The sequence below is a fragment of the Hydra vulgaris genome, chromosome 04, assembly GCF_038396675.1.
Source record: "Hydra vulgaris chromosome 04, alternate assembly HydraT2T_AEP".
Lineage (NCBI taxonomy): Eukaryota > Metazoa > Cnidaria > Hydrozoa > Anthoathecata > Hydridae > Hydra > Hydra vulgaris.
In genome coordinates this window covers 22804020-22812500 of record NC_088923.1, presented here as the reverse complement: position 1 = coordinate 22812500, position 8481 = coordinate 22804020, and the positions used below count along the sequence as shown (strand labels likewise).

Sequence of the window (8481 nt, the reverse complement as noted above, 5' to 3'; positions counted from 1 at the left end):
CTGAAAGTTACAAAAGAGCTGTAATAAAAATAATAATATTAATAACTATAAAAGGTTAGACTTCCCCAGTTTTAAACATTTTCTTTCTTTCTTTTGGTTTTTTTTTTTTACTTTAAATTTTAATTTTTTACTTTAAATTTAAATTTTTTTTTCAATTCTTTCTTCTATTGTGTATGGATTATTAAGGATGACTTAAGAAACTTAGGAATGTAAGATATTACTACAAAATGTGCAATTTTGTAGACACTGATAAAAATTTCAGTTTTTTATGAATTAGTTTCAACATCAATAAATATATCCCATTAGCCATATATCCAGCTTCATAAAAAGCAGGGGATTAATTAAGGTAGAAGTTTGGTATTTCGTTACCAAATAGAAAGAACTTAGTTCCCATAACCTAATGTAGTCTGTTCATATCTTCAGAAAAGTTTTCAGGGTAATGGCATTGCCTGAGACAAACCTTTTTTTTTTGTCCCGTGGCTGATAATATGCCAATAACTTGAACTTTAGAAGTAAAATAACAACAAAAACTTATTAATAATGAATAATTTTCTTTGAATTTCATTAAACTTTTTTGATTTCCTCAATATCAATCAAAAAAGATATTACTTCAAAACTGAGACATAAGGAGATTTTATATTTTATGATCTATTTAGTTTTTGTTTATATTTTTATTTATTTTTTATTTTAATTTTTTATTCACATTTTATTTCTTTTTTATTTATTAATGCATCCAAGTTTGCTTGCTAAGTAGTGCGTAGTTAATTTCAGATTGCGTTTGATTAACTACTTATTATTAGTAATAATAACATGATATTTATAATAGTATAAATAATACTAATTATTGAAATAAAAGTAAACATCAAATCAAAATACCGAAGGTAAATGCTTCATATCTAGTTCTATTGCTCTGTCAGACCTGGTCAATGTTGCAATTTTAAGTTGCTGTTATAAAAGCATTGAAACACTTTGCTGTTGTATAACTGAAACTTATAAAGCAAACAGTTTGTTAACATGTCCATTTTTACAATTTAAAGAAGTTACAATAAAGATTTTATTTTATTTACCATTTCAAATTGAATAAAAAAAAACTATTGATAACTTAAATTATTTCACTTATCTGTAAAAGTTTGAATTGTGGAATGTCCCGATAACTAAAACATTTGCAAACTTGAACTAATTTCTTAGCTTCCCTGAAGGTTTGAGTTATCAGTAGTTTACTGGATTTATTTTATAATAAATAATTTTATTTTATTGAAAAATACAAATATAATTTATTAAATAGTAATTTTTATTACGAATACAAATACTTTATTTTTGCCTATTTAATTTATGAAATAAGCACCTAATTAATACATGTTTGTTATAGGACTTATAAGAAAGATTGCCCTTTCTACCTACATTTTAAGGCATCAGAGGATGGACAAACATTAATCTTGGAAGACTTAATACACATAATCACGAAGTATCTGAAGTAAATTATTATTTTTTATACTTAAAATATGTTTTATAAAGAGCATTATTTTACAATTTGCTTATATAGTTGGAAAAAAGTTATGAAATCCATTACACTTTTTTAACTTTGTTTTTTTGGGATTTCATTATTTTATATTATGAAAATTATAGTTGTCAAAACTACTCCGGATTATTAACATAATTTGAATATTATATATATATATATATATATATATATATATATATATATATATATATATATATATATATATATATATATATATATATATATATATATATATATATATATATATATATATATATATATATATATATATATATATATATATATAGACTATTATTTAAAACCATAACCTTGAAATTTTTAAACAACTTACTTCAAAATGTATTTGATTTAGTGTGAATCTGTTGCTATAAAGAGAAATTGTTGTCAAATAGTTTCTTTTTAGTTTATAATCACATTAAAAATTCTTCGTTATTGGGAGTTTTTATGAACTTTTTGATTTGAATTGATTTGTGGGTATGATTGAAATATAGATTGTGGCCATATAAGCTTATATATTCTTTGGTTTTTTGTAACTAAGTGTGATGTTTTTGTTTTCATGAATAAATACAGTGAGTTCGCGACATCTTTACCTCCGGATAATTTGAACTTTCATTAACTCGTAGTACTTTTGAGATTCCTTTGAACCCTCACTAATTCTTATAAAAATTGGTAATAGCTTGTTAGAATACATTATTATATTTTAATAACCTTTACAAATCGCTAGTGTATAAATGTCATAAACTATTTTTTGCATAAATCAAATCAAATATATTCTGAAAATAGTTGAGTGTTAGTAATTAAGAGATTAATAATTTAAAAAAAAATTAAAAAGGACAAGTACCCAGAAGTATTAAATCAGAATTTAAGCAGAATTGATTATATATTAGAGTAAGCAGATGTACACAAAGTTAAGAATGTAATAGATAATTAGCAGTAGAGGAGAATTAAATTAAGAAGAATACTTAATTAACAAAAAAATAAATAGATTATATTTGAATTTGGAAATTGTTGGGAGACATTTCACCTGGGAGGGAAGACTATACCAGGTGTGTATGCTCTGGTATTTAATTCATTTATGTCCATAATAAATAGTTCGGTGTACTTTTATTATAAAAAAGCTAAAAAGTTAGTAAATGGAAGAGGTAGGGTTTTATGTTGTTGTTTCCAGACACACAAACAGCTTGAGTGTTAAATGAAGTCCTTTAATTTAAGTATTTTTGATATGTAGTAGAGGATGTTAGGGTCTGAGTTGAAATGTGAGATAATCTTAAAAAGGTTTTGGACCAGGTTTGTTCCCATATTTGACAAGCATATCTGAGATGAGATTTAAAAACAACTTAGTTTCAGAGCTAGATCTTGAAGATGGTATAAGAATCAACTTTGATACCAAGATATTTGATAAAATCCAGAGGATCTACTTTTTGACCATTCAATGTGGTATTTTAGTTGATCTGGAGATCAACAAAAACAACTCATGCAAACAGTTTATTTTTCATAATTTCATTGTCTGAATTGTCCATTAAAACAGTTTATTGTCCATATTTATCCCAAGGGAGTTTTGTTGATTACGCAAAATTGTATATAAATTGTAAAATAGTATGTATCAAACAGAGTTCTTAAAAGTAAATATAGTTGTTGTTTTTATAAAAATCACTCTATAACTCAAACTTTGTTAGCTTGAACATAGCTTGCTAAGAACTTGCATAGCTCCAACTTGCTAAGTCAAACCTTTTTATCTGTTCTCGTGGCTAATATTCTTCTAATAACTCGAACTTTAGAAGACAAATAAATAAAACAATTTAAGTATAAGTTATGATTTTTACTTTATTAACTTGAACTTTTTTACCTATTGACAAAGGTTTGTGTTAAAGAATGTCTCCATAACTCAAACATTTGTCAACTCAAACTATTTTTTTTGGTCCCTTGGAGGTTTGAGATATCAAGAGTTCACTGTATCATTAATTTTTATGAAATATTATCTCCTGTAAATTCCTATTTTTAATGTATTATGAAGAATAAATAATATTTTTTAATATATTTATGTTAATAATAGATTTTCTATAAACACTTACCTAATCAAAGAAGACTACCTGATTATGCTATTGCTAAAGCAGAAACCTTGTTAGGTTTGAAAGCTAACAAAAAATTACTTCAACGAGAATTGCTAAATAAGACTGGGAAAATGATAACGCTCCGAGATTTATCAAATATTGCTGCTTCTGCACACAAAAGTGACACCCGGAATGATTTAACAACCTCTATTAAAACTTTAAAAGAAAAATACAGTAAGAAAGTTATCAAGTTATTTTATCTTCTGTAAGGTAAACTGTTAACTTTTGATCTTTCAATTTCAATTACTCTTTTTTTTTGTAAAAATGTTAACAATAAATAATATTCCTTAAATATAAGTTCATCATTTATTTATTGTAATTACTTTTACATAAATTTTGAAAAAATTCACGATTGACAAGTTTTATTTGACAACAGTGCCCTTAAAAAGACAAAAAATTTATATTGCTGATGACTATTGCTAACCAAAACCAAACAAAAATTTGGATATTCCAAAATATAAACAACCCATATAACTTTTAGAAAAAAGTTAGGTTATAGTGCAGAAGTTCAAAAATTTTTCTAATTTTGTATCAGAAGATAGTATTTTAAAAAATTTTTGTACTAAAATCGACTAATATCTAATATGCTTTTTGCATACTATACTTTTTCTTTCATGTAAGCCCCTAATCATTGTTTGTAGTCACAAACATTTTTCTTTTCAGTTTGAAGCTTTCTTTTTCCTATATATTTGGCTATTTAAGGTTTAAGCTTTCATTACTAATACTGACTTTTATTCCAGCTTTTTGTATCGACTCTGGTGTGACCCACTTCTCCCACATACTTGCAAGAGATAACATAAAAGCCTCTCTATTAATTGTTTCATGTTGACTAAACAAATTTTCTTTTACATTTTCATGTTCTTGAAGCCCCTTGTTGATTTGATCAAAAAGTTGCGTTACCCAGTAGTGTCTGGAGGTTATATATACAAAAGTATTTCTTTCTCTCTAAGAAATCGAAGTATGGTATAATGGAAATGACAACTGTGACCATCTCTCAGTAAAACAACAGAGCAAAGTATGTCTTTTGCAATATGGTGTCTATCAAATAATTTATAAAATGTAGGTAAGGATTTCTGATCTTGTGATCCATTCTCTGTTATCAAGAGGAGCCATTTGACTAGTAATTCCTTAAATACCAAATATTACATGGCAGGAGCATTTTTCACCTAAATAATAATTTAAGCAGTGAAAATGTGTGTGAAATTTCAAAATATAAATTACATGTCTTTTCTTAAAATATATCTATTTTCAAACTTGTCATTTTTTTGACAATATCCACTTATACTAATAAGCACTTTTAGTAAAATGTTAATATATAGAAAATAAAAGTTATGAAATAGGTTTTAATATCTAGTACTATATAGCATAATATAATAATTTAAAGTTTAAAACTATTTTTAGTATAATGTACCAGATAACAACCTCATTTGATTTTTTGTAACACATTCATGATAATGTCTAATCATTTTTTGACAGTTTTCATAACGGCCATCATCTACTAATCCGCTACCTGAACCATTAACACTATGGTTAACAAACTGTGGTGTTTCATTGAACTGGTCTGTCAATTTGACTAGTCCAATGACCAGTTGCTTCTTGATTGTCTTCAATCATGATGCCACAAATCATCGATTCTTTTGTAAGATCATCTAAAACATAGTGAACACTCTATCAAATTTTCCTATAAAAAACTAAATTGGAACACATTTTATATTTTTAAATCTATATTAGCATTTCTGATTTATTTTAATGAAGTCATTTAATCTAGTTCCACATCCCAGTAAAAACATACTGTTAACTTTTGTGATATTCAAATTTGTTATTGCCTAAATTAGAGCAGGCCATTTCACGAGTACAATTTATTGCTCCACTCATACTGACAAATCCTTGTTTTTTAAAAAAACATTGACATTTTTGGCATCCCATTATCTCCAGAACAACTTTCTCAGGCTAGAAATAAAAATATAATAATAATAAAACTAACTTTTCAATGATGTAGTAGAGAATTACATTTGTCAATACAATTAAGAGTTTGCACAGATAATAAATAACAGTTTTATAGATCAAATTTTGTTTGGGGTTTAGATATTGAATATCTAAACCCCAAACAAAATTTGTACTTCTAAACAAAATTGTACTTCTAAAAAAAATTTAGAAGTACAATACAGTATTATATATAAACAATTTACATGATAGAGCAATGTACTTATTTGTTATGTTCTTTTTCCTGTAAATTTGTTTTAAACTGACATGGACACAGAAACTTTCTATATTTAATAATACAATAGAAAATTTTTTACCTTTTCTTCAAACGAGTTTTGCAGTCAAAGCAATAAACTTTCTTCCTCCTTTTATCTTTTTGTTAGCATGATCTTGAATTTTTAACACATCCATAATAAGATTTTTTAGTTTTTTTCTGTTCATACCTTGGTAATTTCGATTTTAACAGCGCACATACTCAATAGTATCTTCTTCTTCTTCAGTGGTTAGTATCGTTACAATTTCATTTCCTGTAAGAAGTTTATGCTGGTCCTTCTGGTGTATTGGCAGAGGTGTTTAAAGCTTCAGAGGATGTAAGTTTTCAATGGGTGTCTGATCTCTGCAATCCAATTGGAAATGAAGGTAAAATCCCAAAAAATTAGAAATAAAGTTGGATGGTAAAGATTCATAAAGGAGGCGCAGACACATTATAATGTGGTTCTTATAGAGAAATCAAATTGCCAGACAAGGTAATGATGGTTTTACAAAAAATTATTGAAAGCAAAATAAGGAGCAGTGTATTTATCAATAACATGCAGTTGGTTTGAGGCCAGGAAAGGGAACAACAGATGCCGTATTCATTGTAAGGCCATTTAAGAAAGGTTTTTGGAAAGGAAAGAAGATCTGTGGATGGCATTTATTAACCAAGAACAAGCTTTTGACAGAGTTCCAAATTAGGTGGTGTGGTGGGCTTTAAGGTGTTTAGGTGTTGAAAAATGGATAGTGACAGATATCATGGCTATGTATGAAAATGTCACAACAATCAAAACAAGAGATGGAGAAAGTCATAGTTTTTAAGGAAGGTTGGTGTGCACCAGGGCTCAGTGCTTAGTCCTGTGCTTTTTATTATTATTTTGGAAGCTCACTACGAAGAGTTCAGAGTTGGTTTACCATGGCAGTTATTCTATGCAGATGATTTGTGCCTGATAGCAGAAACAGAAGAAGAATTAGTATTCAGATTTGAGACTTGAAAAGATTGAATTGAAGCAAAAGGGCTAGATAAACATGATTAAGTCTAAAGTTATGCATTGTAAATTCAAGAATGAGCAGAAAATACTAGGAAGTGGACATGTGGAGTATATAGAAAGGGAATTGGAGCAAATTATATTGTTTGTACAGTTTGTGAGCAAAGGGTTCATAACAGATTTAGTGGTATACAAGGTTCTCTTGAGATTTTTGGTTTTGAGTGTAAAATGTATTTATGGTGAGTATGGAAAAGAAATTAAAGTTGAGATTGACATAAAAAAGTGTAGGAAAGATAGAGTGTGTTCAATTTAAAAATAAATTAGTAACTTTATTATCTTTGAGATACAATTAGATCAGCTTGTAGGAGCGGAAGAAGCATCTAGGGCGAGAGTAAGGTCTGCTTGGGCCAAGTTCAAAGAATTTCCACTTTTAACAGCAAGAGGTTTTTTATTAAAGATTATGGAAAAGTTATACAGCATATACTTCCAGAGTGTTATGATGTATGGCAGTGAAACATGGGGAATAAAGGTTGATGATGTTCAGCGTTTGGAAAAGACAGAAAGGATGATGATTAGATGGATGTGCAGTGTCACCAGAAAAGCAGTGATGATCTAAATAAAGAAAATTTCAAAAATTTATAAAATATTTCTCCTTCTTATATGTATTCATACATATATATTTAATTTATTTGTATAATTATAGTTTATTTTCTTATCAGTATACAATATAAAATGTATTTTAGATGCTAATGTTGAAGTTTTGACGGATACAGACGATAATTTGCAAGGGCTTTTTTTTCAAGATTTTTTTATGCACAGTGCCTACAATGCATATCCTGAGTTTTTATGCATGAATGCGACATATAAGTTATTAGAAATTCGTCTACCCGTTTATATTCTGCTATGCGAAGAAGGAGCTGGTTGGTTTGAATTGTTTTTTTATCAAAGTTTTGATGTTTATAAATAATTAATAACCTTAAACATCGTATTTAGTTATGCCTAATTTACATTCACTTTTTTGTATAGGTGAAAGTGAAATAGCTGCTGTAGGTTTGCTTACGCATGAAGATGCTGCATCTCTTAGGTATAATTTCTTTGCTGTGTCTGGCTTTGATGTATATTCATAATAACAGACAAAACTAATATTAAATTAATCAAACTGACATTTTATATTCTTAAGTGGCATTTCAAAAATGTATATGTTACATTTATAAACCGCCACAATAATGACTAGTCAGAATAATATTTTGAAGTTGTTGAAAGACCATCTCGTCTCTGTATATATATATATTTCTCTATATATTATTTTTTTATTATTTGTTTTAAAGTTGGTTTGTTGAAAGATTTAAGAGTTTTAATATTGCTTGGCCAAAGACAAATGTCTTCATGACAGACAAAGACTTAACAGAGAGAGAGATTTTACGTAGTGCTTTTCCAGGGGTTTCTCTATTACTCTGCTTATTTCACACCATGAGGTAATATTAAATACCCAGAAGTGACAGCGCTAGTTGATTACTGGATAATGAATCCTTCTAATTTTTATCATGATTGTTAATTTTTATCTGTAAATATGGATCATATAAAATCTTATAAACTTTCTTTCTAATTTTTTTCATAAGCCAAC

General features: G+C 27.5%; 1 long non-coding RNA gene across 1 annotated transcript in view; it reads left to right on the top strand.

Annotated features, from left to right (window-relative positions):
• The window catches only part of LOC136079660 (uncharacterized), a 4469-nt gene extending 672 nt beyond the window's left edge, over positions 1-3797 (top strand). Inside the window, exons 2-3 of the long non-coding RNA XR_010638118.1 lie at positions 1370-1474; positions 3576-3797. This is a non-coding gene — a long non-coding RNA (uncharacterized LOC136079660). The remainder of the gene's footprint in view (positions 1-1369; positions 1475-3575) is intronic.
• Positions 3798-8481: the final 4684 nt, after the last annotated feature.